Source organism: Phyllobates terribilis, unplaced genomic scaffold, assembly GCF_046119375.1.
Source record: "Phyllobates terribilis strain yellow unplaced genomic scaffold, ASM4611937v1 Scaffold_1__5_contigs__length_1240528914, whole genome shotgun sequence".
Lineage (NCBI taxonomy): Eukaryota > Metazoa > Chordata > Amphibia > Anura > Dendrobatidae > Phyllobates > Phyllobates terribilis.
In genome coordinates, this window is record NW_027362761.1 from 159,605,615 (window position 1) to 159,621,770 (window position 16,156).

The following is a 16,156-nucleotide window of genomic DNA, read 5'->3' on the forward strand; positions in this document are numbered from 1 at the left end:
TGTCCATACTGTCTTTCTGATCTAATACTTGAGATACCAGGTCTGCTAACGTAAGAAGAGGCTGCTCGCGCTGCAATCTACTTTGTCTTTCTGATTTAAAACTGGAGATGCCAAGGGTGGTGAGGTAAGAGGAGGTTGCTCACACTGCAATACACCTTGTTTTATGATCTAATACTGGATATACCCATGGATGCTGAGGAAAGAACAGGTTGCTCACATTGCAGTCCACCCTATCTTTCTGATATAATACAGGAGATGCCAGGGATGCTGAGGTAAGAACAGGCTGCTCACACTGCAGTCTGCCCTGTCTTTCAGATCTAATACAGGAGATACCAGGTGTGCTGGGTTAAGAAGAGGTTGTTCATACTGCTGTCCTCCCTGTCACTCTGATCTAATACTGGATATACCAGGAGTGCTAATGTGGTGCCCTGACACTGAGGTAAGAAGTAGCACCTCACATTTTTGTCCTCCCTCTTTTTCTGATCTAATACTGGAGATAATAGGAGTGGTGAGGTAAGAAGAGGCTGCTCACCCTGCTGTCCATCCTGTCTTTCTGACTGACAAAACATTTTATAGATTATCTCCAGGTCACAGCACACACATCAGATCATCATAATAGTATAACAGAAAAAAAAAAAGTCTGGAGAACCCATTTAATGACAAAATGTATTCACTTTACTAGAAAAAATACCACAGGCACTATGCATACTTTAAGGGCCGTCAAATCTCTCACTGGGGACGATTATGCAAATACTCTCTGATCAAACTCTGTCCGAGTGTCAGTGCACTGTGCTCCGATTCTCTCAAATGAAAGAATCACAGCACAGGTGCGGAGTAGACGGAGAAAGTAATTTCTCCATCTTCTCCATTGCCTGTGTCCGCGATAATCGCACTGCACTCGGACCGAGCCGTGTGAGCCGAATCTAGCAGTCACTCGCAGCATGCTGAGATTGTTTTCTCATGCTGAATTGGCATGAGATAATAATCGCAGATCTGAGCTGCCCGTAGAATAGCACTGGACTGAGTGCTATCCCATAAAACATCGCATAGCACTCGGCCGTATTATATGCTCATGTGAGCGAGCCCTAATAATGAAACTGGGATCCCTTTACTTACAACCCCTCCAGAATGAAAAATGACTAAATGAGTCACAAGGTTTCAGATTTCAGCAATATAAAAAAAACTTTTTACTGAGGCTCTTGATACTGACCCAGTTAAAAGGAATATGTCATTTTTGACCTACTTTACCAGAAAAAGTACCACCCTAGATGATATGTTAAAATCTTCAAAATATAACCTACATGTGTATTATTCAGTAAATCTAAAGGAAATAACAGAAAAGCTTAAATATCTGGGATTTACATAGATTTTTCAAGACATTGGTAGAACATTTCTTAGTTACCTAATACATAGAAATTGACTCAACTATGTTTAACCAAAATAGGTCACCAGTAGCATATGGTAATTTGAAACCTAATGTAAGATCTGTAGGAGGGCCCGCCACCTACCATGCTCTTTTTTTGTATTGGTGTTTTCTTATGAGGCAGAAGGATATGATACCGGGGCCTAGCTGCTATTAGAACATGTTCAAATGTCCAGTTCACCACTGCGCTGTATGCAGGATGCATGGATGTGTGTAAGACACTCAAATATTGGATACAGGAAGGTAGGCTCCAGAATCCAGCAATATATGCAAACTTCATGAAGTTCCTGTAAAATCCACAAACAGGATCAACAGAGATGGTAACGCGTTTCAGGCATTCTGGTCCTCAGTCATAGCATGATATCTACAACCTCTATGGTTATTGCTCTATAAAGTTATTTTTCAATAGCTGTAAATTCCAAAAACAAACTATATAACTTTGCTATTACTGTAATCGAACTGACCTACAGCCTAAAGTCATTTTTACAGCACAGTGAAAGCAGCCAAAATGAAACCTTAACAACAAATGGTCAAATTGTATGTTTTTCATAATTTCCCCCACCTATAGGTTTTTTTTCCATTTTCATTACTTCATATGGCAAAATGAATAGTGTCACTCCTGTAGCTATCTCGCCAGAAAAATATGAAACAAAATACGGTATGTTTTTTACATTGGATTCCTGTAGGTAAAAGAGCTTTCCTTATGTATGCACTTAGAAGAAGGAAAATGCAGCATGAAAAGAGCTTTATTTTGACCTGTGATAATATCACGATATTCCTATCTAAAGAATGTAGACAGGAATTTTATGGAATTTTATGGAACCTGCTGGTAACCAAGAAGATAATGTTCATATGAAAATGAAGGAAATGGTTCATCTGCTCCTTTCCTGAACCTTTGGCATTTCTGATAATCTTCTTTTAAGCATAAATCTTATTTTGCATTAAAAGCTAGTCCAGAGTTCCTTGTGAGAAATTGGTCCATACTCCATCTCTATATACAGTTGAAATCAGAAGTTTACATACACTATATAAAAAGACACATATGCATGTTTTTCTCAATATCTGACATGAAATCAGAATAAACCTTTCCCGTTTTAGGTCAATTAGGATTACCATCATTTTTAATATTTGCCAAATGCCAGAATCATGAGAAAGAGAATGTTTTAAGGCATTTTTATTACTTACTGCAAAGTCAAAAGTTTACATACATTTCATTAGTATTTGGTACCATTGCCCTTAAACTGAATGACTTGGGTCCAACGTTTGGGATATCCTTCCACAAGCTTCTCACAATAGTTGGCCGGAATTTGGGCCCATTCCTCCTGACAAAACTGGTGTAACTGATCCAGGTTTGTAGGTCGCCTTGCTCGCACCTGCCTTTTCAGCTTTGCCCATAAATTTTCAACAGGATTGAGATCAGGGCTTTGTGATGGCCACTACAAAACATTGACTTTGTTATCCTTAAGCCACCTTGTTCCCATTTTGGCAGTATGCTTTGGGTCATTGTCCATTTGGAAGACCCATTTCCGCCCAAGCTTTAACTTCCTGCCTGATTTCTTGAGATGTTGCTTCAGTTTTTCCACATAATCTTCTTTTCTCATGATGCCATCTATTTTGTGAAGTGCACCAGTCCCTACTGCAGCAAAACAACCCCACAACATGACGCTGCCACCCCCCGTGTTTCACAGTTGGGATAGTGTTCTTAGACTTCCAAGTTTCTCCCTTGTTCCTCCAAATGTAACGATGGTCATCATGCCCAAAAATATCAATTTTAGCTTCATCAGACCACAGGACATGTCTCCGAAAATTAAGATCTTTGTTCCTGAGTGCATTTGCAAACATTAATCTGGCTTTTTCATGTTTCTTTTGAAGTAATGGCTTCTTCCTGGCAGAGTGGTCTTTCAGCCCATGTTGATACAATACTCACTGTGGATATTGACACAATCTTACCAGTTTCCGCCATCATCTTCACAAGGTCTTTTGCTTTTGTCCTTGGGTTGATCTGCACATGTCAGACCAAAGCAGGTTCATCTCTGGGACACAGAACCTGTCTCCTTCCTGAGTGGTATGATGGCTGAACATTCTCTTCTTGTTTGTACTTGCATATAATTGTTTGTACAGATGAACGAGGCACCTTCAGGTATCTTGAACTTGTACCCAAGGACGAGCCAGACTTGTGCAAGTCCACAATTCTCTTCCTGATATCTTAGCTGATTTCTTTAGACTTTCCCATGATGGCACACAAAGAAGCAGTGTGTTTCAGGTGTGTATTAAATACATCCACAGGTGAGTCTCTAATTAACTCAGATGTTGCCAAAAAAACTATTAGAAGCTTCCAAACACATGACATCATCATATGGGCAGTCCAGACTTGTTTAAAGGCATAGTAATCTTAGCGTATGTAAACCTTTGACTTTGCAGTAAGCAATAAAAATGCCTTAAACCATTCTCTCTCACTCATTATTCTGGCATTTGGCAAATATTAAAAATTATGGTAATCCCAATTGACCTAAAATGGGAAAGGTTTATTCTGATTTTATGTCAGATATTGAGAAAAACATGCATATGTGAAACTTTATATAGTGTATGTAAACTTCTGGTTTCAACTGTATATGTAAAGTCCCTAATTTCACATGCAAGATTTGCATTGCACATCTTTTCATTTTTCTCATACAATATTGATTATTTAAACATCTTCTCTTCTTGGAAACAAGTATTATAAGTAAGGAGTCATCAGCTTGTCACAATAGACATGTTTAAAGTGATAAACCCCAGTTGCATGACTGGTCCCAAACCTAGTGACAGAGATCAAAACGTCTTCTGGTATTGGGAATGTTTTTAGAAGTAAAGGTAGTGGTATGACTGTCGGCGCTTGTCCCTCAATAGAAATTATACCTTTTTTGTAAAGGTCCAATGTGCCAGTCATGACAAATCTAATGAAGAAACCATATTCAAATTGGGCTGCAAAAGAAATGGGAAAGTGTCAGTGCACTGGCACTGCTTTTTCCCCCGATACACTTCCGGGCTGATTTGGATATTGTTTCTAGTCTTGATTTCTCATGACTGGCATATTTAATCTCTACAAAAATGTATTGGAGATCTACATAGCCATACTACTACTTCCATATGAAAAAATGTGCCAACAGGTTCCATTTGATCCACATTTTAGGTTTAACCCCTTCACCCCCAAGCGATTTTCTTTTTCGTTTTTTCCTCCCCTCCTTCCAAGAGCCAAGAACTTTTTATTTTTCCATCAATATAGCCGTATGAGGGCTTGTTTTTTTGCAGGACGAGTTGTACTTTTGAATGACATCATTGATCTTACCATATAGTGTACTGGAAAACGGAAAAAAAAATTCCAAATGTGGTGAAATTGCAAAAAAAAGTGCAATTCCATAATTGTTTTTTGGGTTTTTTATTTACCATGTTCACTATATGGTAAAACTGACCTGGCAATATGATCCTCCAGGTCAGTACGAGTACGCAGATATGAAACATGTATAGTTTATTATTTATTTAAGTGGTGAAAAAATTTTTGAAAATTTGTATGAAAAAAAGTTTTTGCGTTTGTCGCCATTTTCCAAGACCCGTAACGTTCTAATTTTTCGGGATCTGGGGCTGGGTGAGGGCTTACTTACGTTGCAGCTTGAGCTGACATTTTTATTGATACCATTTTGGGGTAGATACAACGTTTTGATTGCCTATTATTGCATTTTATTGCAATATTGCGATGGCCAAAAAACTATAATTCTGGCGTTTTGATTTTTATTCTCGTTACGCCGTTTACCGTTTGGACTAATTTATTTTATATTTTGATAGATTGGACATTTCTGAATCCAGCAATACCAAATATGTGTAATTTTTATTGTTTTATTTTTAATGGGGTAAAATGGGGGTGATTTGAACTTTTGTGTTTTTTGGTTTTTTTTTTATATTTTTTTAAAACTTTTTTTTCACTTTTTACTTTGTTTAATAGTCCCCTTAAGAGACTTGAAGCAGCGATTGACCAATTGCTTGTGCTACGTATTGCAGAAACATCGATCTCCTATGAATGCCGGACACACGCCAGCGTTCACAGGAGATTCACAATGACAGGCACAGGGGTCTTCTGCAGACCCCCGGCTGTCATGACAACCCATTGGTGCCCCACGATCAAGTGACAGGGGTGCCAATGGGTGAGATTTGTGGTGTGCTTCCAGCCAGCGCTTGTTGAATGCCGATGTCAGTGATTGACAGTGGATCTCAGAACCACCCGCAGCTGTTAGAGGCACTTGATGGCTGATTAAATCAGTCATCATAAGCAGGGAAAGATGCGGGCTCAGCGCCGGAGACCGCATCAAAAACAGGGACTGGACCGATTACATATATATGCGTTATCGATCGTGAAGGGGTTAAAGTCTATCTGATACTGTTTGCTGAAATAAGCAAACTAGGACAAACGAGGCCAAAGCCATTGTATCTAGCAGAATAAATACAGCTTTCATCCTTTAAAGGGGTACTCTGGGTAGATAAAAGTGTAGACAGTGTAGACTAACACTAGACAGTCTTAAAGCACATAACCATAAAAAACCTACCTGTCTTTCTTGACTTGCATCATATCTATTAAGCCATTAAGCCTGATAAATATGTCCCATTATATCTCTGCGGATATTCAGTATTGTTCTACATAGTAGTAGATAGAACCAGGAAGATTGGTCCCTCAGGAACTGTCTAAATGTTAGTAACATCATCAATAATACAATTATCTATCTATTTGATCTATCCATTCTCTCTCTCTCCTCTTAATAATGCCATATAGTAGAAAAATCTTACCTGACGATGTTCGTTCACTGCAGATAGCACTGGGATTTCTTGTAGAGAGGTTTCAGTTTGTATTTTCACTTTCTTTCTCAGCTGATAATACTATGGGTTATGGGCGACTTTCACAATTGTCAGCTTTACAAGAGGCTGCACAGTAAGGCTATGTTCACATGTAATACCCCAACGTTGGGAATTACACTAATGTTTTGAAAATATTATGTGCTTTGCCTCCTTAATCTGTAATTTTTATGCATTGATGTTCGCTAAGTTCTCTATTATTGTGTGTGTTACATTAAGAAGTGTCAGCAGCACTTTATACGCTATAGAGTTCACAGCACTAGGTAGTTAGTTAAAGGGAATCTGTCAGCAGTTTTTTTTTACCTCACCTAAGAGCAGCATAATGTAGGGAATGAGACCCTGATTCCGGCAATGGGTTGCTTAGTTTACTGGGTGCAGCAGTTGTGATACAATCAAGAGTTTTCTCTGCTGTAGATGTAGCAGAGCTCAGAAAGCTAACCCAACCACACCACTTATTAGCAGCATTCTATGTACATTGTATAGTGACAGTAAGCTGCTAAACAGTGGTGGGGGCGTGGATGGACAAGGGGGCACATGGGCAGCTAGTCTGGCAGTGATAATCCCCTGCTGATAAAACACTGATTGTATTGAAACAACATTACACAGCCTAAAAAGTGACACATCACTGAAATCTGTGTCTCATCCCCTATATCATGCTGCCCTTAGATTACATGGCAAAAACCTGATGACAAATTCCCTTTAAGTTCCAGAGTGATGGGAGGACTAAGGGTTACAAAAGCTCCAGTCACTGGCTTTTGAGCTAGAAAGCAGTAAGGATCAACAAACTAGCAAGTTGGCTAAAAAGACAGGAGCGCTATCTGAAAAAATATGGTACAGAATTGCCTGTTTACCCCTCAAAGAGGAAGATAATTGGTCCTAACCCTAGTGGCACCCAGCTGTGTAAGATGCGGAGAAGCCACTGTGGGAATGCACAGGAAGATAATAGTGGGAGTGATATGGCACTACATGAAATGAAGATCAGCAAGGTAAACTGGGATTCTGGAGGCCCACTAGGGTGTTGCAATACTATATGCATAGCTCCCAACCATCCCGGTTTTGGTGGGACTGTCCCGACACAGCTGTTCTCACGACTTCTATATTCACCTCTCTGAGTTTTTCATCGCTCCATAGCTCCTTCTCCTTGGGGGTGGGGCTGATCATCTCTTCTCGGTGTATAAATTAAATATTCACATCCTGTCCCTCCTGTTATCAAGTTTCACCCAGAACTCAAACTCACATCACAGTGTGACAGCTTGCATACCAAAGCTCACAGGCTGTTGCTCTAACCACTGAGCTACAGCCCATAACAACAAAGATAGGAGAATTTGGTTATCTTGAGCTCTATATTGCATTGTATATAACAATGTATTTTTATGGTGCCTGTATACTGAGGTGAAGAAAAAGATTTATTTTTTTCCTATAAGGAAGGTTCACGATCAGGAAGAGCAGCGTTTTAGACACAGCTCACCTGTGTGTTCAGTGAACACATGCGGATTTACCTGCATGATTAGAACGCAGCGACAATATGCTGCGTCCAAAGATCTGCTGTTCCTGATCATGGAAACGTTGCCTAAAAGTAGTACAAATAATAAGCAGTTACATTTTTTTTATTTTTAGGAGTCTACCCAGGGCTTGAATCCACAACCTGCACATTCCAGATAGATGGGAGCATTAGAGCCACAAGCTCTAGTGATGTAATGAGAAGAATTTTGTTTACTTGATCATAAGTGCATGATCTGCCTTTAGGCTGATTGTACTGATAGAAATACATTGCTGTTTTCTATGTATGCATTTTTAAGAGAATAAGAGATTTTTTCATCTTATAAAATTACTAAAAATATAATAATGAAAAACACTTGATAATGAAAAAAATATTGTAATTTTTACTGCGTTTAATTTTAAATAATGAACATCACAAATCAGCACATAACACTGACATATTTGGTATTCCTGTAATCATAACAACCTGCACAACACAGCGATCAGATTATTTACGGCAATGAAATAAAAAATTTAATGAAACAGTAATGCTGAGACCATGTTCACATGTAGCATAAATGCTGCGTTCTTTCAGCTGCTTTTTTTCTGCGGTTGTCTGCACCACACAACGCAGTAACAATCTTCTCTGATTATTGTGTGTTTGCTGCATTTCTTTTATGCGTTTTCCCCCTTATTTGATGCGATTTTGGTGCATATATGAAGCAGAGTTTTTAATGCTTTTTTAATAGTACAGAAAAATTTGATTCTGTGCTTAAAAATACAACAGCGTTTTTTTTCTTCATGAGTTTTTTTTTCCGAAGAAGCCTATAGAGAAAAAATGCACCAAAACCACAGAGTTCGGCAGCATCTTTAGACCACAGAGGGCGGAGATTTCATGGAATCACATCCACTTTACTTGGACATTTAGACCGTGATCTCATGTAGCGTAAATGCTGCGTATTTTCTGCAGGTTTTTTTGCACAAAAATTATGTTGTGTTTAACTGTCGAAGCAAAGTGGATGTGATTTCATGAGAACTCCGCCTGCTATTAGAATTCAACAAACAGTATTTTACATTATTTAAAAGTTCGTATTTATCTATACGCTTGTCTCTCCACCTGTTTATACAGCTGTTTTTCCTTTCTCTTTTCTTTCCTTGCCTTTCCCATTCCTTTTCTTCCCCTTCTACCTCTTAAATGCTTTATATATAAAGTATATTATATTTGCATTGTGACCCCTTTCCCTTGTCTATCCTGTACATACCAGTCTTTTTCATTTTCCTTCTATCCCCTTAATTTTTTCTTTTTCCTTTTTTCCCATTTTCCTTAATAAACCATATTTTTCCTTCCCCCTTCTCATCCTTAATCCTTTCCACCCATTATTTTGCCTATATCTTTCATCCCTTTAAATTTAGCTTTTATGTTTTTATTTTGTTCTTGATTGCTTCTATATTACTGTGTATTTACAATATGCCTCCCCCTTTTTCTTTATCCCATTTATGTAAAAAATCCTTAATAATAACTACTTTAACAAAAAAGTTGCCCGCTGTGTGCCCAAGAATGCTGATGAACTGTGCGGTTTTGGTGCTTTTTTCTCTCTAGATGCTTCTATGTGGAGCCTAAAAAAAACGCAGATAATTTATTAAGTGCAGAATCAAAGCTTTTCTTTACTACAAAAAACACACTAAAAACGCGGCTTCACATCTGCACCAGAAAAGCATCAAATAAGGGGGAGAAGATTGTTATTGTGGAGTTTGGTGCGGACATCTGCTGAAAAACACAGTATTTCTGCAATGTGTGAACACGGCCTTACAGGCACAAAAAAAGCCAGATGTCATATAGTGAAGCTACATAATGATGAGAAAGTTCTGGCGGCTCCGACTGTGAATGAGAAACAAAAAATAATCCACAAGTCCCAACTAGAGATGAGCAGGACACACAGATGACGTCGCCTTGTCCTGGGTGATCAAAAGCTGCACTGGTGACGCCGGATGGTTAGAGATTCGCGGCCTCCCCTCCAGCCGCCCGGTACCACTGACCTGGACGCTGGACCAGAGACCCATGAATCCTTTCGCTCATCTCTAATCCCAATTGTCCCGGATACAATGGACAGTCCCGGATTTGGGTCTGCACCCTGCAGTCTCAAACATCTGCTGAATGTCCCTCACTGCCCGCACCCCTCTGACAACTCCTCCTGCCGGGGAAGAAAGATAATGGCAAGTGGGCGTGGATTGGGGTGTGGACAGAGGCGTGGCCAAAATTTGCCGTGGCACGGTTAGTGTGCCGCATCATATGTCCCTCTTTCTGTTCTTCAAAAGTTGGGAGCTATGCTGTATGGAGGGCAAGACTTGGGGAAAGTGTGTTGTTCAGTCTTCCAGTGTTAAATACAGATTCTAAGGACTGTCATGGAACATACTGCGCAGTACTCCCTGCTTATTCCCAGTTAAGAATAATATAAAAAATGTGCAACTGAAGCAATAATATGAAAAACACATGATAAATAGATTAAATACAATTTTATTGAATAATACAAATTAAAACATGAATATAGCACTAGCCAGTAGGTGGCACCACACAACAACAAAAAGGGGGAAGGTATGGGCAGAGAGGGTATGATCAGCATCCCTTAGTGGAATGTTCATTAAATTCTAAGACCCAGGGTCTCCAGTGAGAGCTTCCACCCATCCACTATAAAAATACATATGGCTAAAAGACCATCAAGGATGCAAAATTGAAACAAATAATATTATTACCCTGAAGTGTAGTGCCGAAGCCCCAATGCGCGTTTTCACATTCTAGAAAAACCTAACCCTAAGGGTATGCACACATAGCGGTGTTTATCCTGAAGCGTCTTTTTGGACGTCTTCTGCAGTGGCTTTGCCCCGGCATCTTTTTTATATTCTATATATAAAATAATGGCGATTTCCAAGCAGAAGCCGCCAGAACATTGGTCAGATCACATCTTTTAGATTTGGCTTTTGAAGGCTGAAACAAATACAAGAAGCAAGAACAGACGGAACATACTGTTTTCACATTGCAGTGTATATGTTCATTCTTTTTTAGCTTCTTTTCAGATAGTTTCTAGGTGGAATCCGTCTGAAAAAAAATGTTGTGTGCATATACACTTACTGTAAAAATATTTTTATTTGTCCATCCATTATATATATATATTTATTTTTTAGAAAGGTGAACATGAACTGCCACCTTCTGGCTGCATGACATAAAGCACATGAGTTAAAGAGGGAGAGCTCTAGAGGAAAAATTCTGAGTGAGGCAGTGAAAGATTGTCACTAGATACATGGCAGAGATTGAAAAAAACTGTGTAAAGTAACGCAATGTTGACATGGTTTCGGTGAGGGAGACAGAGACCCGGACAAAAAAAAAATACAAAAATTGACTTATATTTATTAGTTTGGTTATTCTATAGTCTTTAAAGGGAACCTGACATCAGATTCATGCTGGCCGAACCACAATCAGTACGAATCAGACACTGGCTGCCAGGGGCTAGCTGGCAAATTTTGGCTTGGGAGCAAGCACACAGCAGTGACCCGTGAGCAGGGGTCCTTCCTTATTGTATTAACAGCATGAAATTCACCATTGAGTGGGCTAAATACTTTGGACTCTATACAGAAACATCCTCACCAAAGATCTGACACTCATTGCACAGAACTAGTACTAGAACCAAGTTAAGTACATAGCAATAGTAAAAGAACCAAGTTTACTACACAGATGTGGTACCAAAACCAATCTTAGGGTATGAACATGACATCTTTTTCTATAAAGGCAGCAGTAACAGATCCAATCTTACTACAAGGATGCAATAACAGAACCAATTTATACAAAAAAGTAGACTTGGGCAAACTGTGGTCCACATGCCACATCTTGCCCTTTGACTGTTCCTGTCCGATACAAGGGACAGCCAAAATGCTGGAGAACAAAGGGCCTTATCCTGTATAAGATTTGTGCCACTTTTTAAGTTGTCTTTTTTATTTATTTTTTATTTTACCTCTGCAACTTTGCACATTAAATGCTTTAGATGGATTCATGAAATGCATCTTTTACCAAATGTCACAGTTTTTTGGCTCATCTTACTCCAGTCCTTGCCTTGAGTAAGGTTTCAGATGGAGTTTTTAATTTGGTTCATTTTTAAGACAAGTGTGTGGCTTTTAAAAGGATTTGCTAGTTTTTCCACTATAAAAGTTGCAAAAAAATTCATAAATAAACAGCATTTTTGATTTTGCACCACATACATAAACCATGTGCGCCATTTTGTAGAATTTGGCGCAAAAAACTTCAGCAAATACCACAAAGTGAAAAAAGAAAAGTGACTTCAATAAATCGCAAAAGATTAATCAAAACCATGATCATATGACTTCTAAAAACCAATCAGCTGTTCATACAAACAAACCTCATTAGAACATCAATATGTTCCCTTTTCAAACCAAATCCATAACCGGCAAGCAACAAGGGTGTATTATTATTATTTATTTATATAGCACCACTGACTCCATCGAGCTGTACATGAGGAAAGGGTTTCATCCAAAATACAGATATCACTTACATGATAGACTGGTACAGAGGGAAGAGGACCCTGCCCTTGCGGGCTTACATCCTATCGATGTACTAGTCAATATAGTAAAACCTTTATTATGTAGACAATTATCAATACATCGACAACAATAACTACAGAGAGAAACCTAAAGGATCTTATTGGTGATGCACTGCAGACACGTAAAGCATATCCCCACCATATCCACAATCACACATAGGATTGATACCAATTTACATGAAAAGTTACCATAATAAAAAATCACCCCATGTGCACATGTTGCAGTTTTGGCACGTTTTTTTTGCCATGAGAAACACAGCATTTTACTGTTCCAGCAGAGTTAATAAGATGTTTGAAATCTCATGCACACGCTACTTATTTTTTCCGTGTAGATCTGAAGGATTTTCATAACTGAACCCTGTCAATTTCAGCATTTCTGCAGCATTTTTCACCCATTCTAATGACTGGGAAAAACAGATCTAAAATGCGCATTTTTTCTGCAGCATTTTTCCTGCCAAGAGACATTTTTTGATGCAGAATGTCTGCACCAAATACTTAACATGTGCCCTAATGCTGTTTTTAACAGGTGTATTTATGGCAATATACGCATACTCTGATTACACAATTGCTGAAACAAGTCTATACTTATAAATTAATATAAAAGTGCAAATAAATATAATCAATTTGATAGGGTATTTAGATTCATTAATTTATAAAAAAAAAAAATCAAAGTGCTAAGGGCTCTTTCACACGTCCTGATATTTCCGGTACTGGAGATATTCGTGTTCATGTGCACCTGTGTGCCGCCCGTGTGCCACATCAGGATCACACGTACCGGTGACTGAGAATCAGCGGTACAGTTAGTGCTGTTCCCAAGTGCCGGGTGTTGAACGCTGCCCTCATCAGAGTTCCCTGTTGGCGCTGCGATCAGCACCAGCAGGGTTTGCGCTGCGATCAGCACCAGTAGGGACAATGATGAGAGTAGTAGTGTCTGTTCCCGAAGTGTCCAAAATAAGAATAAAATAAAAAAAAAACTTATACTCACCTGTCCTAAGTGTCCCCCGCTTTAATCCATGCCACCGATCACGCCGAGGAGCTGGGGAGAATGACTCCTGCAGCGAGCGGGCCCCGGAGCTGCGCTCAGCGAGCGATGTCCTGTCACTCACTGAGCTCAGAACAGCTGCAGCGAATCATTCTCCCTGGCTCCTCGACATGATTGGTCGCATGGATTACAATGGGGAACACTTAGGACAGGTGAGTATAAGGTTTTTTTTTTATTTTATTCTTATTTTTACAGTTATACACTGCAGGAGCAGACACTACTACTCTCATTATTGTCCCTGCTGGTGCTGATCGCAGCGCCAACAGGAAACAATGATGAGTGCAGAATTCAGCACCCGGCGCTTGGGAACAGCGCTAACTGTACACTGATTCCCAGGCGCCGGTATGTCACACGGATGACACACGGATATGTATTTGTAAGCTAAAATCAGGAGTGGAACAATCAGAAAAAGAAGTATTATAGAAACATGTCACCACTTATGCATTTTAACCCACTTTTGACTCAAAAATATCTGGTGTAAAACAGTGACCAAATACTGAACCTGTGAATGTGGGCTAAACCAAAGGCTACTATAGAAAGCAGCTATGAACAAGAATATGAAAATACAGGTAAAGTTTTGATCTTGATGGATGTGAAGTCTGGGAAGCAAGGCAATGCCGGTCTAAAAAATTAACACTATCGGTGATTGTAGATCTGCTGTCCTGGGAATAATTTTTATGTGTTTGAAGTGTAAGGGCGATAATAACCATATGCCCTTAGGTTTTGACCTGCAAATATTTTTGTGGATTTATTGATTATTGTATACATCAGTGCTTTTCATACTTAGTGAGGTACAGCTAAAGAGTCAATTTTTCTGGAATTATAATTTACATAGTACTTTTGAGACATAACAAGCCATGGGGCAACAGCATCTTCATTCTGGCTGATTGATCTTGGAGATTTGGGTGGGCTAGTATCTCAGCTTTCTGTTTATCACCGAAAGATAGCCCAGACTGTGTGTGATCTCTCAGCACATACGGACGTACAAGGACAGTTCTCATCTGCATCATCTCCAGTCTCGCAACTATTACAACAAATAGTTTCTTTGTTGGAAATCAATCCCTGGGAATCTTCCCTTCTGCTACCAACCACCACCACTCGATTTGATGAGAATACTAAGGCTTGCTGGGGCTTTGTCAACTTATCTACTATACACTTTAAAATTTGTCTGCAACAGTTCTATTTTGACAGTGCCAGTGTTATGACTGTCAAAACACATTCACACAGGTAACGTACAAACCAGGAAGACAAATTCCTGAACCTGACAGGTCATTGTTTAGTTTAGAAAAAAGCCCTTCTCTGACCCTGGTCTGTCCCTGCCTGACTGCAGAGGTTTGCACTCTAAGATAACGGAATGGCGCCCTCACTCGACGGCGGCTTACCCTGAATGTCCTTAGCAGCTCCAAGGATCGCTAGAATAGCAATTCCCTAAGGAATAAAGGAATCACACACAAAACAACTGCAACCAACACAACCTATAGCTAAGTGAATGAATCCAACAAAGTCTATCACCAGCAAGAAACACCAGTAGGGTAAGGTATGTAAAGCTGCACCCACAAGGTGATAGGACAGACAAACAGAGTAAATGAAAAACACCTGTTGCCCAAAAACTTACAGAAACAAACATAACAGAACTAAAACACTCAAAGAAAAGGTAAATCTGCTGTGGCTCAGAGACGCCGACCACAGAACCAAGGGTTCAAATCCAGAGGCATGACAGCCAGTATGACATATTGTTTTTGCTGCTTTGTGGAGAAACATTGACCTGGGCTGCACCTCTGTGGAAATGACGATCCTGTTACATACTCTCTTCTGTTCTTCATCTCAGTCTTACACCAGTTGTTTGAAGAGGCAGGTCTGTTCTTGTATGAGCATGTGACGCGTTTTAAGTGCCCTGTAGGGGATTTCAAGCCCAGTCAAATATTAGAAATGAAAAAATATGTGGATATGCTGTAAGAGGTTCCGTGTTGAACACTTCTGGGAGAGGCTTTAAAAGAGTCTCCCAGTTCTAGCCCCAAGCACTGCCTTGCTTTACTTCCTCGGCCATTTCAGCCTTCTCTCTTGTGTGTCTGGTTACCACGGCAACCTGACACACACCTATGAAGTCATTTTACCAGGTTATTTAACCTGGCTCAGGTGGTGGGGTGGATCCGGAATATTCATTGGCTTTTTGTCACTATTTTGTACTGCAACCTACTTTTTATCTTAACTCTGCTATTTTTTAGATTCTGAACTGCTACATTACTCTTGATCGAAACATTGCTGCTATATACTGTGGTTTTGGCACTGCTACGCAGACTCTGCTGTTACAATTCTACTACACCATTGTTCCAGTACAGCTATATTCCCATACAACTTCTGCTACATAGTGGTGACAAATCTGCTACATCGTTATATCAACTCTGCTACTCAGTTGTACCTTCTCTCCTATATTGTGGTACTACTCTGTTGCTCAGTGGTACAAACTCTGTTTGTCCAGCTCTGCTTAATCATTCACTGATGATCCTGCGCTGCTATATCAATCATTACTGTTCTAGCCCTGCTACATTAGGGTAGTTGAGCGAAAACGGCAGTGGTGTCCATGCGCTGTCAACTATGTCACAATGGAACAGATGTTGAAGAAACAGACTATAAAAACAACGTTGCATCAATTCCTTCTTCAGGTTATACACAGAGGGGTCACTTCTCCCCTTATATAGGGGTAGGTCGTGACGTTTATGTAATTAT

General features: G+C 39.6%; 1 protein-coding gene across 3 annotated transcripts in view; it reads right to left on the minus strand.

Moving 5' to 3' along the window:
- The window catches only part of LOC141245174 (programmed cell death 1 ligand 1-like), a 181,844-nt gene extending 175,437 nt beyond the window's left edge, over positions 1-6,407 (minus strand). The window contains exon 1 of one of the 3 annotated variants that reach the window (XM_073669061.1): positions 6,236-6,407. The gene's annotated coding sequence lies outside the window, so the exon portion shown is untranslated. The remainder of the gene's footprint in view (positions 1-6,235) is intronic. The other 2 variants (XM_073669053.1, XM_073669067.1) reach the window with 2 other exon arrangements.
- Positions 6,408-16,156: the final 9,749 nt, after the last annotated feature.